The following is a 20735-nucleotide window of genomic DNA, read 5'->3' as shown; positions in this document are numbered from 1 at the left end:
GCTTCCCTGGTGGCGCAGTGGTTGAGAATCTGCCTACCGATGCAGGGGACACGGGTTTGTGCCCCAGTCTGGGAAGATCCCACATGCCACGGAGCGGCTGGGCCCGTAAGCCATGGCCGCTGAGCCTGCGCGTCCGGAGCCTGTGCTCCGCAGCGGGAGACGCCACGGCAGTGAGAGGCCCGGGTACCGCAAAAAAAAAAAAAAAACAAACATGAGCTCTGGAGTCAGATGCCAGGACTCAAACCCTGGGTGCATTAATTACCAGATGTGACTTTGAGCATGTGAATTAACCTCTCTTAGGCCTCAGTTTCCTTGCTTGTAAACTGACAATGGTGACGGTACCTATTTGGAAGGATTAAGTGAGATATAAAGGGCTCGGCATAGTGCTCGGCGTTTAGCTGGCACCCGTATGTGTCAGTCATCCTCGTCCTCATCATTATCACCATCATCAGCTAGGCATTAGAGAGGCACTGGGGACTCCTGGTCCTGAAATGGCCTAGTAAAAGAAGCCTGTATCATTCCCCTCCTGAAGCACCAGGAACTGGGTTAAGAAGAGAGACCTCGGGTTCCCTGTCCCTATTCTGCAGATTACTTCAGAAAGCTACTGTCAATGCTGATGACAGATAGGACGAATTAAACCTGGCCAGGGACGCAGGAGATCTTGAGCCAACCGGGGGCCTTAAAGGGGCAGGTTGGAATCTGTGCCCCCTCAAACTGACCACAGCCCCCTTGGCCCTCTCCCTCGCTCCTGCTCACTCTCTCCCATCAGCCTACTGGCTGGAATGCAGGGGTCCCTGTGCCAGAAGGCCCAGGCTAGGCAGGAGGCCGGGAGGCACAGGTGGTTCTCAGAGGAGATCCCTGAGCTCCAGAAAGTATTTCCCCCACAGGCCCAACAAAGCTGGGGCTTGTTGTTGGTCAAGACGCCTTTGCTTGTCTGGGCTGCAGCCCAGACGGTGAGGCGGCTGGGGGAGGCCAGGGGACGCAGGGCTGCAGGGTGTGTGTGTGGCAGGGAGGATCGGCCAGCCCTTTTGGCACCAGCTTCCTCCTTCCCTGGGTTTCTCACTTTGTTCAGCACGGCAACCCAAAGAAGGCTGGGGAAAGCACTTTTCACTACCCAGCAAATAAAACCACAGGGAGAAGGAGAAGGATGAAAGGTTTGGGGGTTTTTAAATTTGGTTTTGGGGTATTTACGTGGTTTTAAAAAATAATAAAAGGAAGTTGTTCCTGCAACCCAATTAATTTCAAACCCAGGATTCAGATCATAGCCAACAGTGATCTCACAGCACCTAACACATATTTTCCCTCTTTTGAGACTTGAAGTCCCAGTGGAGCAAGAGTTGGTCCCAAGAGGCCAGGAGGGATGTTTTCTACCTCCTGGATGGGAGTGGTTAGGGATGGGGCACAAGCATGGCTTCAATCAACCCTACCACAAAACTCTGGGACTTTCAGCTCTCCAGGTCCACAAACAGCCATGCAGTCCTACTAGTCATGGGTATGCATGGCTTTCCAAATGGAGGTATGACACCAGAGGCTGCTGGAGCCCACTTATTCTTAAGAATCATGTCCTCCTAGCCCCAGGCCTTGGCAATGGGCAGAGGAGATTCCAATGGGGACCTTAACTTATCTGTTTCCTTCATTATTTCCACGAAAGGAGCCCTCACTCACAGGTCATTCTGCCTCTGTTGGCTCTCTTCCACTGGGCCCCAGAGCACTGACTCCAGACCTTCGTCGGTCCTACTACCTTAGAGAGAATGAGGGGAGGGATTATTCACACTGGGTCTTTGACAAAGGAGAGCTTTTCATACAGCAGTTTAAGGAGACGTTCGGACTGGGAATTCCTTCCCTAAGCAGCTGCCTGCCATCCCATCCAATTCCTCAAGTCTAGCTCAACCCACTCACACCACATGCCCAACACTTGCTTTGGAACAGATTTTTTCCTGGTGGCATGTTTTTGTCATGCATTTTTGAAGTCACAAACTATAAAAACTATGGGGTTTTCTCTTTGGAAAAACATTAGGATACCAAAAAGCTCATTTGATTGTAAGTTTCCTTTCTTTCCCACTAAGGCACTTGGGATGGGACACAAACCTTTCAGAAGAATAAAAGAAATGACACAGATTTGCAAACACACTTGACAGTGCTGGGGGTTCCTGATTTACTGACTGGGTGACCCACCTCACTTCAGGCTTTCATTGCTACACAGTACCTGTGCCGCATACTGGGTACTGTTAGCTGCTGCTAAGTTGAGGTATTCTCAAGTCAAAGGTTTCTAGAGAACCCACTTCCCATCCGCCTCCCTGCTCCTTCTGTGGAAAAGCCAAGGAGTTTAGACCCTCATGATAAAGCTGCTCAGAACCCTCGGGTCAGCTGCCACCAGCACAGGCCTGGGCCTCTGCCACTTCAACAGCTCCTGCCTCTTCTGTGCTCAGGCCCTGCATTCTCCCAGACGACCACAACTACCCACCGTGACTTGCTTGAGAAGCACACATCTTCTTCCAGAAAACGACATTTCCTTGCACTCCACCACCAATAGGAGGAAAATTCACAGAAAAGGGGAGTCCCAGAAAGAAGACTGGGCAAAAGATAATCTGGAGAAAAATATAAGACCTTCAGGAAACACAGTGATTGCCAGAAACTCAATAACCAGGTCCCTAGCTCCTCCTCCATGCTCTAGGGAAGAGAAAATGATGAAACCCAGTGGCTTTAAGAATCCATATATATGTACACTCACTTATGTAGAGCTGTCTTCTTGAGGTGACCCCGTCCCAGGAGAAGCAGTGACATCAACATAAAGTAATGAAGGTTAAGGCAGAGGATTCCATGTGGATCATCTCAGGTTGTTCTTGCTTGGGGGGAGGGGCACCCAGAGACCAAGGAACCTGCCTGACACCCTGACACACACTTTACAGATGCCTGGGCTCAGAGACAGGTGACAGATGCATACACACAGAGCTGCGGAGAGAAGGGCACAGAACCTGTGCCTGAAAATTAAAAACCCAGCATTGGCTATCTATTGTTCAGTTAATTTTCATTAGGTGCTAACTGCTTCCTCTGATCATCTCCTCTCCTTTTCTTTGGAGAGGTAGAAAGTGCACAAAGGGATACTTCTCCCTCTTTGTGCGGAGGAATGGGGAAAAATGAGAGGGGGCAGAGAGGAAGATAGAAGTAAGCTGCCTCGTAAGTACCTGAGAAATAAGGTGTTCAGTGAGCTCGTAAATCTCACCCAATCCCCTGAAGAAAGGGATCAGGCCTCCATCAGGGATTAGGTCTAACCACCACAGGAAGACATCCTGTATATTTAAAGTCCCGGGAACCTCAAGGAGGTTGAGCTAAGTCAGAGACCTGTGGATTAAAAGCAAAGGATGGTTTGAGTGGGAAAAAGCAAAAACTCTAGTCCTTTGATGAAGTCACAAGCAGCACTGATTCTAAATGAGATTTTTTCGAACTACCATACGACCCAGCAATCCCACTACTGGGCATATACCCTGAGAAAACCATATTTCAAAAGGAGTCATGTGGGCTTCCCTGGTGGCGCAGTGGTTGAGAGTCCACCTGCCGATGCAGGGGACACGGGTTCGTGCCCTGGTCCGGGAAGATCCCACATGCCGCGGAGTGGCTGGGCCCGTGAGCCATGGCCACTGGGCCTGCGCTGCGGAGCCTGTGCTCCGCAACGGGAGAGGCCACAGCAGTGAGGGGCCCGTGTACCAGAAAAAAAAAAAAAAATTTTTTTAATAAAATAAAAAAACAAATGAGTTTTTGTACCCCTGCTCTTAGGACCCAAGCCATGGGAAAAAACTCTCCCATGACAAAACAGTACCTTTTCTCAGCTTCCCTAAGAACACTGAACACCAGATAATCTGACTAAACAGAACCTAGACAAGTTGTGTCTTCGAGCAAGCCTCCTAGATCAGAGTTTTCTTGGGGACTGATTGTACTTTAGACATGAGCCCTAGGGAAGCAGCAGCAGGAAAAGGAGTCAGAACTTTAAGGCCAAGCTCATCTGACTGACTCAGATAATCATCCATGGACAGGACCAGGGAGCCCCTGCCTGGACAGAAGTTACTATGCATCCCAGAAGGCCCAGTTAAAGGCCAGCCCAGCCCAGCCCACCCCCTCCCTGGCCCCAAAGGAGAAGGGCCTATGCTTTCTAGGAAACAGCAGTTGTGTTAGACCCTTGCACTGCATCTGAATTCCTCCATTTTGTAATTTTAATACAAAAGTTAAGATGGTCAAATATCAAGTCTCCCAGGATGGCAGGCTTTCTGATCAACATTTTTCTTGTCATTCCAAATTCTTCAATCTTAGTTCCAGGGGCTTCCCTGGTGGCACAGTGGTTAAGAATCCGCCTGCCTATACAGGGGACACGGGTTCGAGCCCTGGTCCGGGAAGATCCCACATGCCGCAGAGCAACTAAGCCCGTGCGCCACAACTACTGAGCCTGCGCTCTAGAACCTGCGAGCCACAACTACTGAGCCCGCGTGCCACAGCTACTGAAGCCCACGCGCCTAGAGCCCATGCTCCGCAACAAGAGAAGCCACTGCAATGAGAAGTCCGCGCACCGCAACGAAGAGTAGCCCCCGCTTGTTGCAACTAGAGAAAGCATGCGAGCAGCAACAAAGACCCAACACAGCCAAAAATAAATAAATAAAATAAATTTAAAATCAAATTCTTCAATCTTAGTTCCAGAATCGAGGTGCCCACCACCACCAGGGCTTTTTCGCCTTTTACTGTCAAGGAATGAGGGTGGACTCTAAGCAATCTCCACTGGTCCATCGCTCCAGCCACCGTGCTCCAAACTCTGCCTGAAATCCCTGGGCGCTCCACAAAGTTATCAAGAGCAATTCCTGCCTCTTCTTCCAACCTAAATACAATTATACTTTTAAAAGGGAAAAAAACAGCCCAGGGAATCCCCAAAGAGGCCTGCTGCACTCTTCCCCCTTGCAATGAAGCTTAATAATGAAATGCCCCGTGCTCCAATTAGTAAGAAATGCTCATTTTCTCCAGCTGAACACCCCCTATAGATACGTCTAATTTGTTCCCATGATTCCATCTCTCTCCTCCGTCGAGTTTGCACTTAAAGGTTATGATCTGTTGGTGCCTCCCAGCCAGGCCCTGGCAAGACAACCTGGGGGAAGAGACAGTGTTTTCTATAACCTTGGAGCCCCAGCCTGACTATCCCTGATACCCCTTCCCTTCATTATCACATCCATACACATAATCTGTCTCTTTCAGGCTCTTTATGAGTTGTCCACAAAATGGAAGAGAACGGAAAGGAGAAACAACATTTGGAAAAGTTAAGGGAAAAGAAGAGTAAAAGAAAAAAAGAGGGGGTGGGTATTGCTGTGAGTGCCCATTTCTCAATGAAAGAAATGTCCTTTGCCACGGAGGGACCCAAAACAGGAGCTGCTCCTTCCTGGTGGGCCCCTTTGGAACTCAGGTCCCTCAAAGGTCTTGGAGCTCCAGCTTCTTTCCCCTCATCAGGCCTGGTGTGTGACTGGCACCCATTCCTGAGACAGTCTGAAGGGTGCCAACAGCAGCACAGAGGAGCCCCTGTGCTCGGGGAACCCTGGCGGGATGTCTCTCCCAGGCCACCTCATCTCAGTGGCCAGCCTGCATCTCTGCCTTCTGATTGTATGGAAAGTGAGGACACAGTCCCTTGCTAAAAACCTGACTCCTAGGATGAAGGCCCCACCCCCAGCACCACACCAGATGCCAGGACCATGGCCTGGCTATAGGTGTGGGGTGGGCAGGTCCTCCCTGACTCAAAGGTATCCCTAGGTTTCTCTCTCCCCAGAAGTAGAGCAGGCCACAACCAGGTTGATGCTCCCAGAGTCTTCCTCTCTTCAAATCATGCATATGCATCTTCTCTCCAGCCAGGCTAGGGGCCCAGAATGGGTAAAGACACCCTCTCCCCCGGCTCCCGGCACATGGCTATACTGCAGCGAGGAGAATGGTAAAGACCGAAGACATCCTGTTAGACCACCCCTAGTGGGTCTCCCTGTTACGAGGCCCCAGTTCTTCTCACTGGGGAAAATGCCTCCCCTTCTGTCCCTGGTTTCTAGGGCCTCTCCCCTTAACTGCCGGAGATGAGCATTTGCGATTTGCCAATGCTCCCCCAGACACTTTGCCTCTTTTCTGCCTGGTCCTGTTCTCCCCTGACCCTTACCAATTGCTGGGTAGTCATCTGCAGCAGACTTATGCTCTCCCAGCACCCCTCCTGCTTGCCTCCACCTCCTCCGACCCCTGGAGACAAGGCCCTGCCCTGGCTCCCTGAGACTCACAATCTGTGCTCCTGCCGTACTCAGTCACAAGGGGGATGTAACTCACTTCAAGCTTTACGTGGTAGAACTAACCGCCCCCCTCGGGGGTGGGGAGGGGGGCAAGCAAGCGTGTGCCTGAGCATCCCAAGGTGCTCTTGTTTTCCAGGCACCCCGTCGTAGTCTCTGACAGACGCACGGATGGGGGAATCCTCTGCCAGCCAGAGTTGGCATCTCACCCTATCTCTCAAATCTGCCACTAGCCTCCAGGGCCGAAGACCCTCCAAGAAGAAGAGGCCCTGCAAGACAAAGACCTGAGGCCCCCCAGCCTGGCCTCCCAGCCCAACACAGGCCCGCATTAAAATCAACACTCCGTGAACACACAAAACTGACAAGGCAGAGGGGGAGCACACATCGGATACAAAGATCGGGCTCTCGGGAGACGCGGCCTGTTGGTCTCCCATGTTAGCTCCAAGTGACTAAGCGCAGGGTGGGAAATAACGCCATCGTGGCCGCCAAAGCTCCCGCCTGGGCTCCAGGTTGGGCAGCCTTTTCACGGGGAGGATGCCTCTGCCTGGAAAAAAAATGCAAGCATTGTGTGGGAGCCATTAATGCGTGAGCCTCTGCACATTCCTTCAAGAAGCAGGAGCACACTAGTCCCTGAGCCCCCAGCCCTGTGCCCCAGCAATTGTACAGGCTTGGAACACACTGCACATGCCACCTGGTCCTTCCCCCCAGGCCCCTGGCTCTGTGAGCGGTGGGGAGGGCCCCGCCAAACACCCTGGCTTCATTGTGCCCCAGAAAGAGGGGACTAATTACTCGCCTACACTCTGGAGCGCCCAGGAAGAAAACAGAGGCCAGTGGGGTGGAGAGGGTGGGAAACGGGGGTGGCGGGGTTTGAAGAAGGGAGAGAGAAAGCCACAGGATACATTTCAAAGTTTCTCTAGCAATTTGGGGGTGGGGGAAAGAAAGCCTGGTCCTGATGTGAAATCATACAGAGGTCAGGGCTGGGTCTCCCACCCTTGTGAGAAAGTGGTGAATCGAAGACGGTTTATCAAACGATCATTTTTTTCTTTTGAAACTGGGAGGCAGCAGCTTGGACAATTCTGCAGATGTGCTTGATGAATTAGGGACAAAAATGGCCCTTCTCTGCCCCCCTCCTCCCCTCCTTCTATAAGGGCTCCCATCGGGGGTTGCTTCTCCCTCCACTGCCTCCCGGGCCCTCCCCTCCCTTCTTCAGTGGTCAGCTGAGACCCCACCCACTGCTTGCTTTTGTACTCTTGGCCTTTGGACATACTGACAAGGGCCTTTATGAGACCCCAATCAAGACCCCCATGTCACAGGTACCTAGTAGAGACACCAGACCTTTTCAAACAAGGGACAACAAGGAGAATCGGCGGGCCCATTGTCTCTCCTCTGTGCTAAGTGAGATGAAAGGGGCCCGCAGCCCCCTCCCCACAGCCCGCCTGCCAATCACCTCTAGTTATTAAGGTCACAATGTGTAAATTCTTTTGACCTGCACCTAATCAAAGATTCACCGGCCCTTTCAAACCCGAATGGGGAGGAGGGGAGAGATTCCCTCCCATAAACCCAGCAAATTCTCCCTCAATAAAATTTCTCTCTCTGATTCCTTCTCTGCTTCCCATCTCCACCCCTTCGCTTCTCTTCACTCCGCCCTCTTCACCACTAGCTTCAAACACAACTGACAAGCCCCATGGAATTACTACCCTCAAAAACCCAAGGAGGATTTGAAAGTTTCTATTTAATTCTCTTTAAATAAAAAGTTTTTGGACAGGCATAGTTGCCCAAGGAAGCCCAGAACCTGGGCAGTCCCTGGGCTCTGATGCCAAATCTCTCCAAATGGCAAAGTGGCCGACTGGCTTTTTTCTCTCTCCTAAATTAGCCTCTCTTGCTTTGCCCAGGATACCATTATACATGGAGAAAAAAAACTGGGATGAATGATACTCCCTCACATTGTCACTTAGCATCTCTAGCTCAGTTGCTGACCCTCCAAAACCCAGCTTACACTGAGTGGTTTTGTGAACTGAGGTGAAAAAAATTACCAAGCCCAAAGTAGGCAACCCTCAAGAAAAAAAAGAAAATAACCATAAGGTAGAACAACACAGAACAGAATAGGAGCCAGAGGAAAGAACCTGAGAGAAAGCAAAACTTAGGATTTTTTGTGGTTTGAAAACTACAAAATGCTTAAATCAAGCAAGGAGAATAAAAGGCTTGCCAATCTCCATCCATCAATATCAAGCTACACATTTTTCTCTTACCTATCTTGCCTGTCACTTAGAATAGGGAGAAGGCATAACAAGAAAGGTAGTGATACTTTATGTAAGTTGCCCCCAAATCCTCATTTGTCTACTGTCTGCTCTTGGGGATGCCTCGCTCTCCCTTTACCTGTCTCTCTCCTTCTTTCTCTCTCTCTCCTCCTCTCTCTGCTCCTACTTTTCCTCCTGCCTCTGTGATGGTACCTTTTGCTTCTTGGTTTCTCCCTGCCCAGCTGTCTTTACTTCTCTCTGAGCTTCCTTTTGGTGCTAATCCCTCATGTTATTTCAACTGTCGTCTCCATGCCGAAGCCTTCCACATCTCAACCCTGGGTCTGAGCTCCAGGCCACCACTCCTGGCTGTCTCTGGCCATGGCTACCTCACTGTCCCTTCACTGCCTCAAACAGAACTCAGTCTTCTCAAAGCTAGGGTCCCCGTCTGCCATCAAGCCCATAGAGGAACTCAGGCAGGTCTCTCCCCTCTCTCCCCCACAAGCAGTCATGACCACCTACAGACTTTTTCCTGTTTCTCCTGCTGTCCTCAGGAATCCAGTCCGTTACTGCTAACAAAGTGTACTCCGGAAAAGCATCCAAACAGCCTCAGTCTCCCCCCCTCCAAAGTATCCTACACACTGTGCCACCACATTAATCATTTAACTGCTTCAATCTGGCCAAAGATCTTCCATCGTTCCCTATTATTCTCAGATTAAAGTCAAACTCTGCTCTTCAAAGCCCTCCAAAACCAGGCCCCAAAGCTCCCCTCCAGCCACATTGCCCACTACTCCTTTACACAAACTTGTCTGCTCTGAACTCCCAAACTTACCTGCTCTGAAAAACTTACATTGAGCTTCCCTATCCTTTAGTATGTCTTTGCTCATACCACTCCCCTGCCCTCAAGTTCCTGTCTGCAATTTAAATAGAACCATCTTTTAAGTCCCACTTCAAATTCCATGTCATCCAAGAAGCTCTCCTTATTTAACAAAAAGGCTACTGCTTTCCTCTGATTTCCTATCGATAACATTGACAGTTGATGGCACTCACACTGCATATATACAGTGTTGTCTGAGTACATGTATTATTTTACCAACTGGAATATAAGCCCCTGGATGGTAAAAACTGTCTCTTGTGCTTCATATTCCCCATGCATCCTTGCACACAGCAGTATTCTTGATACATCTATAAGGCTGGCACTCAGAGATATGCATTACATAGAAAATTAGTTCTGAGTTTGCCTTGTCTTTTTAAAAAAATTTCAGTATTTTAACTTATTTCTTTTCCCACAAAAGGTCCCAAGTATGAAACCATGTTTAATGCTGCAAAAGCAAGTGTAAGGAAGGACCTTTTCAGGGTGATGGAAATATTCTAAACTGAATCGTGGTGACGGATGCACAACACTGTAAATTTGCTAAAACTCATGGAATTGTACACTTAAAGTGGGTGAACTTTATATTATGTAAATTATACTTCAATGAAACTGTTTAAAATAATAAATAAATGTAGGTCCATGTATCCTTAATTTAAATAACTGTAAGGGGAAAAGGAAGGGTTCTCTCTACAGTTACCTGATATTGAAATAGACATTTAAATGTAATTTATGTTTTTTCTATTAATAAAAATAGGCTCATTATAAAAAAAAACTTAAATACAAAAAAGTAAAACGAAAGTAAATGTCAGCAGAAATCTACCACATAAGAAATAACTGAAAAGATAGTCAAATAACTATCATACTGCTTTGTGACCTTTTTTCATTCAACACTATGTTATGACATCTTTGGGGGTCAATAAATATGCACATCTATATCATCCTTTTAATGGCTATATAGTATTCTATTGGGTGAATGTAAAATATTTAACTAGACTCCTACTAATGGCTATTTATGTGTTCTTAATATAAGTCTTTATGTATACATCTTGCATACTTGTCTGATTATTGCCTTAGGATAAATTTCTAGAAGAGGAATTTATGTGTCGAAAGGTTTTTACATTTTTATTTTGATACTCACTGCCAAACTAATGTAATTTTAAAACTAACTTTTCCTCTCCTTATTCTTAGACTTACCATTACCAGCCTGCAAAGAAGGATTTTCCTGGCCACAAACCTCTAACAAGTGAAGAATCCTTTGAATAATCTTTATTTTTTGTGTTAACTTTCTGTTTTTATTCTCAACCACAGCTTACCGTGGATGCTAGTGAGACTCAAATTGGCCAGGAAAGTAGAGTGCTTCAAACACATTAACCCATGTGTCCCTCTCTCTCTGCCAGATGTTACGAACCTCACCTTCATACTCAGCTGACCCTCCTCTTGGGTCACTTACGATAGGACCCACTCCAATCACTCACTTGGTCTTTTCTCATTCAGGCCCAGGAGGAAAGAGGCCCAGCCTTGGCCAGGACAACTAATGCTACCACTGCAACAAAGCAGAAAATAACAGGAGAAAAAGAGGCATTCAGCAAGAGTAGAGCCCTCAGGAGCAAGAGACAGTGGGTCACATGCTCTGAGCTAGGCCCTCTCTGTAGCCCCTGAAGGCCACAGTGCAATGAGTTCAGGGTGAGGAGCCTGTGCTAAGTGACGGCTGAGTGAATCTGGACAGCGTCCTATATGGAAACTGTGCTCCTGAGACTCCACAGAGTTTTGATCAGGCATCACAGGAATGATCCAGGGCAAGACTCAAGCTAATCTCTCTCAAAATTCCCCAGTCAACAAAGAAAGGAGGAACGGACACTTATGGTGGCCTCAAGCAGAAAGGGGTCCACTTCACTTTACCTTGCACATCTCAGCTTTACTTCCCTCTCTGTCCAGCCAGCACATGTCACATGTGCAACAAGCCACACACAAAGGAGGAGAAGTAACCCCCACCGTTGCACGGTGGCCTTTACGACTGGCGGATATTTATACTTGGAGAAAGCTCACCCTCCACGCTGCCTTCTGGCCTCTCTTTGTGTCTTCCTGTCTAGCTCAGCTCCTAGAAAGAAGCCAGTATGAAGCTTCACACCTGACCACTTGCTATGCCAGCATAATGAAAGTGATGCCCATCCCCTGCCTATCCTCATCTCCATCACCACTGAAGCTTCCAGAAGCAACATAGACATAAGTGTCTCCAGCCTGAAGCCAAAAGCCACACCTCTCTAGGTGGGGCAGACAAAACATGGAAAGTCAAGAACAAGGCCTGGTGACCCCACATTCTGCTTCACCAAGCCTGTCCATGGTATTAAGAGAATCAGAGAAAGCAGAAGATAAAGGGCCTTGGCCTTAATGCCTTCTCAAAGCAGGGGAGCTCCTGCCTTTGGGAGGTGTGCTCTTTAGCCCCCAGGGCCGGTGTGCACGTTGTCTAAAGTGCACCAGCTTTAGATAGGGCTGCTGTTTCCAGCCTGCTGCGAAAACCAAAATACTACACCATGACCACCATGGCCACTGTTCGAGAAGCTGGATTATGGCTTTGCTGTAGCAAGGTGCAGAGGAGGAGACAGCAGTGCACACTGAGCAGGGCTAGAGACCAGTCTGAACACAATAACATAGAAAAGGTGTGTATGGTGGAGGAGGGAATTGCAACAAAATATAAGTTATAGTTATTTTAATCTCCTAAAAGTTTCTCTCTCAATACTTGAAATCCTCTTTTGCAAATTAAGGCCCTGCTGAAGATTCTGGATGTTATCACATACCAACTGGCACCCCACCTGCCCGTCCTATACTTTTCTGTGCCCCATTCATGTTTTAAATTTGCATTGCAAACTATGAAAAAGTAAAGCTTCCGCAGAAAGCAATTTCCTGGGCCAGCAGCTCTTGGACTAATACTCCCTTTGCAGTTACCAGGGATTCTGCATGCACGTACTCCCTTCCCTCCTCCCGCCAGCCCTCCCCCTCCCCCCACTCCTCCCTCCCCTTGCCAGCACCTTCTGCCTGAGCCAAGCCTATCTGACAGGGCACTACGGACAGTGTCACAAACTACCCCCTATGAAAATGCCCTGGACAGAAAAAGGAGCAAGAACCAGCTGGGAAAGAGGGGAAGGATTTGGGGTAGTCAGCTTAACAGAGCACCCCAGAGGCACAGCGGTTTGTCTGTAGTACAAGGCTCATAACTTATACAAAACAGGAAATAAAACCCCTGCCCCCAAAAGTTCACAATCTGAAACTTCAAAAAAATTTCGCCACCAGGGAAGTCTCTCATAGAATCTTTACAGGCAGTTTTCCATACCAATGGTGTCAACATCTGTCACCGCTAGTGGTATACAGGGATGTCTATTGTCTTCCCTGATGGTGTGAGGAAAATGTTCCAGTTCTTGGATCTCAGGCTGCTAACCCCCCAAAAGGAGCTACTACAATAATGAAACTCATGACACTCATGGATGCAGGGTAACTGTCATGGACAGGAGAATTCCCGTTCTTGGGTCTTAAGGCCATGACCAAGCTGAGCCACATGTGACTGTCCTAAACTCAGAAAGGGGAAGAAATACAGCTGACTCTGTGGACTGCCACCTGGAGGCCCCAGGGACCAGGACTCTGGTAGATGGAAAGGTGGTGGGGAGGAGAAGACACCATTTCAAAAAATCTCGTTTGAAATGGAAAGGAAAACAAGAACTTAAGTCTTGACTCCAAACTGATGTACTGAAATCTGCCCCAAATGGCCTGAGAGCCACCTAATGACAGGAGGATGGGGTGATCCTTCCACCTCTGACATGACCCCCCAATATACAAAAACACATTATGCTACTAATCCAGCCACACACTGCCTTTTTCACTTGGGCCCAGTACAAAGCCCTCTCCAGCCCCCAGTCTACTTACAAGAGTGAGCTCCACTGGCTCAAAAAGCTAAAAGCACAGATATTTCATGAAGATCCCTCTTTTGACTGATCTGAGTGCTGCAGCTAACAGGTGGGGAAATCTTAAACATACGAGTGTTATCATGACAAGACCACTGGAACGGATCAGTGCCATAAGTCAGACAGGGCTAGAAGTTTCCGCCCCACCATCAGGTTCCTCTTTAGCCTTGACAGATCAAACTCAAGCCGAAGCAGGCTACAGAGATCAGTTCAGTCTCCGAGCCAAAGGTCTTCACAGTGAGGGACCAAAGCTGCCCGGACTGGGCCTCTGCCGGCCCGTGTCCCAGATTAATCACCACCAGGAGGGGCTTGGACACCAGGCTGCAATCTGAGCCCAGCAGCACCTGCACAGGGGTCACCCCGGCACCTCCCTCACTCCCTCGGGCAAGACTCCAGGGCATGAGGGTGTCCACCTGTTGACTACGCTACTTGGAACAGGCAGGCCAGACGCTTAGCCATCTTCAATCCCGCAGATAAGTCACAGGCGGTTTGAGTTAGCGCAGAAGGTGGAAAGACATGGTGACTCAAGGAGTGAAGCCAGGGCTCCATGAGAAGGAAAATTCTCAGCCGCTGAACAGGAAGAAAGAGAGAAAGCCCTCAATGCCCCTCTCACCACTGTCTAGAGGGAAAATCTAGCTCAAGACCAGCAGTGAGTGAACTAAGCCCTCAGAGGTTATGAACTAATGAGATGCTCCGTGAGTGTTTGGGACACATTCTCGTCAGCCGCAGATCCACTGGATGCTGACAGGAAGGAGGGAGACCAGAGCAGGGATTTCTTTTCAAAACACCCCCAAATGCTACCAATACGCCTGTGTGAAGGAAACTTAGACATAAATTCACTCTGTGAGGGTGCAAGAGAGCTTCCTCTGAATGCCAAGACCTTAGAGAACAGTTTCCTCAAATGATCTACATCAGTAAGCTATTTCACACACCTGTACACATAGAGCTAGTGACTATGTACGGTGCATTACACATGTCTGTCCATGCTAGAATGCACTCTTTAGGACCAATGGGCCCTATTATAAATTCTTCTCAGATGGCAATTTCTTTTATATTGTTGCTTCTCTAAGTCTACCAGAGCAGGAGAAAGTATTCTTGAGACCAAAAAAAAAAAAAAAATCAAAAGGAGGAAGATAAGCATGAAGATCTGTATCTTAGAACGCTCTGTCCCAGGCACTAACCTGTGATATAAGGAGAAACCACTCGGATGGATGCACCCTTTTCCACCTGCCTCATGCCCCAGGGAAGGAAGGGTGGGAGGGGTCTGAGTCAGATTGAAGTGTGTGTCCCTTGAAAGAGCAGAGAAAAGCACAGGTCGGATAAGAGGAGAAAGAGCTCCTACACAGCTCCTTCATTTGAGGAAGAACACCCACATCCTGACTGTTACACCTTGTACCTCCAGAGCTCCATCTCCAGGAATTCCCTTTGAACTCCCGGCTGCAACCCAGAGTTAGGATAGAGCAGTGGCTACAATTACACACTTGCTTGTTGGGGGGGTGGGGGGATGCTGTATGTGACAGGCCATGAAAGGTCCCTGCCTATAAAACAGACTGGAAAACAAACCCTTAATTTAAATGTTAATGAAAGTGCTGTGGAGACATCAGAGGCTTCCCGGCTGCTCAGAGAACAGCTACACCAGCCACAGAATTTATGGCTCCCCTTCACCCTCCTGCCTCCCTCTCTGCCTCATCACCCACTGAAGTTAAAAAAAAAAAAAAAAACAACTAATTTTAACATTAACTCCATGCTTCCACCTTGGCATGTGATTGCTAAATTATCTGTTGGCAGAACACTGATCAAAGGTGGAAAAACACAGGCACATTGCACACACAACCCAGAAAAGTCAGCTGCAGCTAAGGCAGGAAAATTACCTTCTCTCTTCCTGATGTGGGAAGGGTAGAAGAAATAGCGGTGCAGGTAGGGACTGGAGCTGGGAGGTGCAGGCAGCAGGAAGAGGAGGAAGACCCTGATCCCTCCCATGTGTCTGCTCCCCATCTGAGAACTTAGCATACCATATCTGCTAAGTTTCGTCTGTCTCTCCATCAGACTATGCTGTCTAGTTCACTGTTGTTTCCCCAAGGTGTAGCACACTGTAATGCTTAAGAAGTATCTGGAGAGAGAAAGAGAGATAGGGATGCAAGGAGAGATACAGAAACAGAGACAGAGTGGAGAAAGAAAGAATTTAAACAGAGGTTGAGGGATGGAAATGTATCCCTGTAGCAGGGGCACGGTCTTGAGGCACGGACTCTATGTCCACAGCATCCCGCCTTCCGCAGCAGCACTCTCTGCTTCTAGTTGTAGTGCTTTATTTAAGTCAGTTCTTCCCAACTAGCCAACCGTCCTGGCCAGGGAAGGAGTCGCTCCCACAGATGGGGTCTGGGCCAGCCAGAGCTGGTTGGGTTGCAGGTCTCAGGCCAGCAGCCCAGTACGTGAGCTTCCCTGTGCCCAACATGCCCTGGGTAGTGGCAGAAATCCAGGGTCTTGAGGAAGTGAAACCCACCCCTGTGGCGTTTCGTCCTTGCTACTGGTGGATGTGTCGGCCGGAGAGGCTTGGCTTAGCACCAGCAATGAACTCTAGGGTGGCGGGCGCTGCCCTGAGATTCAGCAGAACCAGACTCTGATTCAGTTATATCTCTACACTGATCTCTTTCCAATCTTAGGTCATTTTAGGCTGGACCAGTGGGCCCACCTAGCATCACGCAGAGCTTCCTTCTTTCTCCAGGCATCATGCAGCCCCTTCCAGCCATGCCAGCCTCTAGTCCTTCCATGCTGTCTTTGTACCTCAGACTCTCTTATCTAGGGCCACCACACGCAGGAGACTCCCTCTAGTGTGGTCTTCAGCCTGGCAACAGGGGACACTGAGCCACTCCTCGCCTAGAGAAGGTGTCCTTTCCCCAGACAAGCCCCTGACCCTGGGAAGGGAGAAGAGACAGATCCTGACAGCTGTGGGCCAAACCATCAGGATGAGCAGCGACAATGTGAGGCATGACAAAGTCATCCATCAGAGTCTTTCCTCAGGTTATCAAGGTTAGGGATCCCCTTCAGGAACCAGCTCTTTATCACCAACTAGAAAAAGCAAAACTCAGAGGCACAACATTTACTTTTGATTTGTCTTCCCCTAAAAGCACTGAGTGAGTTAGGAAGCCCAGGGCCAAAGAGTTGCTGAACCACTGGGAACCAAAAGAATCTAAACTAAAAGTTGGCTGCCTCCTTTTTTCCAATCTTTCAAACCTGTCAGAGAAAACTCCAGATGCAATGACCTTTCACTAAAGAAGGGCGTATTTCAAAAGGCTGGTGAATGTGTCTGCCACACACACAACACACAGTAAACCCTGTAGACACTGGGAACAAACACCCACTCTCCCCAGAAATCCACCCCCTTACCAAACAGTACACAGTGATGGCTTTCCTTCCAGACTCTCCCTCACCTCCGGGAGAAATGAAGCAAGAAGGGGCAGCTCCTCCATCAAAACCCCCCAGAGGCCACAACTCACTTTACAAATTTGAATCGGTACATTACAGGCAGACTTGGACTAATCCCCCCCCAAAACAAACAGGCCACCACAGTGAGCAAAATTACACTAAATTATATTGTATATTTAATAACACAGCTAAGAAAAGTTTCCACACCTATACCACTCATATGTTTCCCTAATGACAGAAACAAGAGAGAAGGGATTAAAACCCAAGGCTCCTGGGAAGCCTTCCTGACCACACTCACTCACGTGATAGCAAGTGTTGCTCGGAGATGGGGAAAGGATTCTTCTGAGCACCTCCTTCTTTTTGGAGGGCAATAAATATGGTGTCTGCAGAGGAAGGAGGCGCTGTGGGCTTCTCTCTCTTCCCCTCCAAGGCAAACAGGGCAATGGGGCTCCAGACTCATTTCAACATCAAGGCACCCCCCAGCCAGCTTGGAAGGGCCCTGCAAACCGAAGATCTATGTGCACTGGCACTCCTGGGATGGTGTAAGCATTCACAGCTACACGAGTGAGCCCAGGCCTTGATTACATACTGCCTTCCTCCCCTCCCCCTCGCTATCTCAACTCTGGCCTCCAGAAAGAGAATGTTCCCAGATCCCCACAGAGGCTTTCAAGGGCCACAGCTACTGTCCAAGATTCTGGTGGATGAAGGCATTGCAGTGACGTAAAGGCCTGCCTCGTGGCCCTCCCTCTGCACCACAGCACGTGGCAATAAGCTGGAGACCTGAGCCTCTTCTGCCCCGTCCCACATGTGCCCTTCTCTGAGCCTCAATTTCTCCTTCTGCCAGGAGGGGAATGACCCTCTCCCTTCCTCAACCAGAGACAGACTAGTTTCAGGCACTCAGTATCATCTGGCAACCACTACAGTTGTGCCCCCATCTTTCCCCCACCACTGAATCAGATCCTCAGGAGAGCTACCCCACAGCAAGTGTTCAGTCAATACACAGGGAGCACAGAGGAAAGGGAGTGAGAAAAAAAGAGATGGAAAATAGAAGGGATGAAATCGAGTCTTTAACAGTTCATTTCCTTACTCTGAGTATTTACTAACTTTATTCAGCTAGAAATAATCTTTTAATGGCAATACAATGTACTGCATGTTTTAAAAATTCTGCTTTTCTGTGATACTTATGGAAAAGTGCTCAGAACTCTATGTGACCTCAGGAGATCGTATCCTGAGACCAGTTAGGACCCACAATCACACCCAGACGTGTGCCCTTCCACCTCCAGCATCTCAATTCAGTTCCATCTCAACCAGTCCTTTCACTCACCAAACAGCTCCCAGTTGGGCCTCCTCTACAGGAGGAAGGCTGCATCTATAAGTCATAAATCCTAAAAGCAGAGTTATTAGTGTTGGGGCCAGAAGATGGGTTGGAGGGCACATAGGAGGTAGAGGGAAAGGTCCTGGCCTGCCACCTTCCCATGGAGCCTACTGGTTTTCCTTCCGTTTTTTGAGTACCTAAACATGGCTCTAAGCACATGACTGGTATTAAATATTATCCTCCAAGAGTGTTTACAAACCAAGAACTCAAGGTCAAGAAAGGAAGAAGAGGTGACATTTGGACACAGGACAGAATACCTGCTTTCTCCCAGTCACGAACACCTCAAGTTAAGCCTAGGGCTTGAGGTTTCATGTTTCATGCTACAAGTTTCTAAGTACACACATGTGAAAAGAAGGCAGATAAGTCTCAGCATCAAAGATAAATACGATGAATAGCTCTGACAAATTATTTTAAATAGAAGAAAGAGACTGAGATGTGCCAGGTCTCCCAACTGTCCAGGCTCCTTGGAGGACAGCTGCTGGCCACCCACTCTCGTGTTTTTCACAAGGGGTTCACGGCCACATCACATTAGTGACACTGACGACCACACTCAACAAGAAAGGTGGCCGGGAAGGGAACAGAGGCAGCCACGGAGGGCAGGAAAACCACAGGGGAAAAGGAAAGGAAAGAGATTCCTGCTGAGTCCCCACCTCAAGAAGAATGCAAAAGAGCAGTGTAACTCCATGAGGGACAGGAGAAGCCCCAGGGAAGGGTGGAGACATGAGAGCAGCTAAAGCAGCTAAACAAATGCTTTACCAGCTGGGAGAGATTCTGGCTGACACAAGATTCTAGCCCTTTTAGCTTTGTAGAGTATTTTCATATTCATTATTTCAGATCATCTTCACAATGACCTAGTAAGGACTATGAAAGAAATGGTATTCATATTTAACAGACGAGGAAACCACGGCTCCGAGGACTTACCCGAGGCCACCCTCCTGGTTGGTGGCAAAGCAGAACTCCAGTTTCCCAGAACAGACCCTACAGCTAGGAGGCAGTGTCTTCCAAGATTGGGAAAATGGTTCAGTTTACTGAAAGGTTCAAACTCATTGACACAGTGAGAAGAAATGGATCTAATAAGATGAAAAGATTCCTATCCCAATATATTTTGGGGTAAGAGAAAAAGAAGCAGAGAGAACACCAACATATACTCTGGTCATTTAGTGTAATGACAGAATCCCAAATACAAACTACTTTTTTAAAACAGTCCAAGACACCATTTGTGGACTTGGGGTAAAGGTCATCTCAAATAACTGTGGGTCATGGAGCTAAACAGCCAGCCAACAGTGAGTGAAAGAGTCATCCCAGGGGCAAGAAAGTACACCAAGAAGACATTTAAGGAGAATGTTAAGAAAACATGAGACCTAGGTTTTCACCAAAGTTGGGGCATATCAAGGACTTAGCAGAGGGTCTGGCATAGAACATATGACTAATAAATGTTAGCTGCTGGTAACAGTAGTAGTTATAGAGCAGTGCTAGTAATATTAGGAAGCTAGGTCGTTCCTCAAAGCCAGCTTCCAAGTTGTGGCCAAAAAAGCCCCAAAGTCAGTTTATTGTGATCTAAACTGCTTCTCAGTGACGAAGGCAGACACTGTCCTCAACCTTTTATTGACATCATCTTCAACAGCTGCCACGCTCTATTCTGTTAACAGGTAGCCTAACACATTCCAGAGGAGGTGGCTAGAGTAGAGGAATATGAAGATGGGGATGCTGGGAGAGCCTGTATGTGTCTTTAGCCTAATTCCATGTGCAGGAAGCACATGGACCATCTCCAGCCTTAAGAGCATCCCTCCACCACCGACCTCACCCCAGGCCACCCCAGTCTCCTGAAGCCAGCGGGAGTCCTCAGGTAACCACCAAGATGAAGTCACCAGCCTACCTGTCACCTCCCACCCTTACACATATCCAGCCCACAGACACCCAGGCTTGGCTAACTGGCTTTAAAGGGGGCAGCATTAGGAAGAAACTGAGGAGGGGCCAGAGCTCAATGGCTCCATTTTCCACCCTCTGCTCCCACACACTTAGGCCTCTCTACTCCCTGCTGGTCTTTCCTTCCCTTTTTCCTAGGATTGCTAGAATGATTTGTTCTGAACAGCGACAGGTTTATAGGTTAGCCGACACCTCCGCTCTGTGGAATTTTAATTAACTTCTCCCATCGTCAATATGCTAAGGAACGGGGTCTCCATTCTCTGAGGTCAGCAATGTGTTTCAGGTCCTGCTATATCAGCCGTCAAATTGAAGAATTAATGACGTGGCTAATCGGCTCTAATTCTTTAGGAGGAAAAAAATTTGAAAGAAAGTTGTGGAAGGGGCAGGAGGAGGGGTGCAGGCTCCTTGGGGTGAGGAGAAAAAGGCTGAAGGGGGCTGCAAGAGGGGGGATCAACTCTCTCATAAAACAAGTGACTGACTTAAACCCGATGTTGGAGGGTACCAGCCCTACAGCTTTCCCATTGATCATTTGGTGGGGAGTGAGGGGTGAAGGAAGTGGGAGAAGACACTAAACACCCTGACAGAGCAGGTGCAGAGAGGGTGTCTATGTACTCTGCTGGTGGGGAGAGAGGCCCTGCCTCGGTTCAAGAGAGCCTAGAAAGC

General features: G+C 48.5%; 1 protein-coding gene across 1 annotated transcript in view; it reads right to left on the bottom strand.

Moving 5' to 3' along the window:
- The window catches only part of FBXW4 (F-box and WD repeat domain containing 4), an 80969-nt gene that overhangs the window by 32950 nt on the left and 27284 nt on the right, over positions 1–20735 (bottom strand). The window lies entirely within an intron of this gene.

This window comes from Delphinus delphis, chromosome 16, assembly GCF_949987515.2.
Source record: "Delphinus delphis chromosome 16, mDelDel1.2, whole genome shotgun sequence".
In the NCBI taxonomy this organism is placed as follows: domain Eukaryota; kingdom Metazoa; phylum Chordata; class Mammalia; order Artiodactyla; family Delphinidae; genus Delphinus; species Delphinus delphis.
The sequence above is the reverse complement of the archived record's forward strand: the minus strand, read 5'-3'. Positions and strand labels throughout refer to the sequence as shown.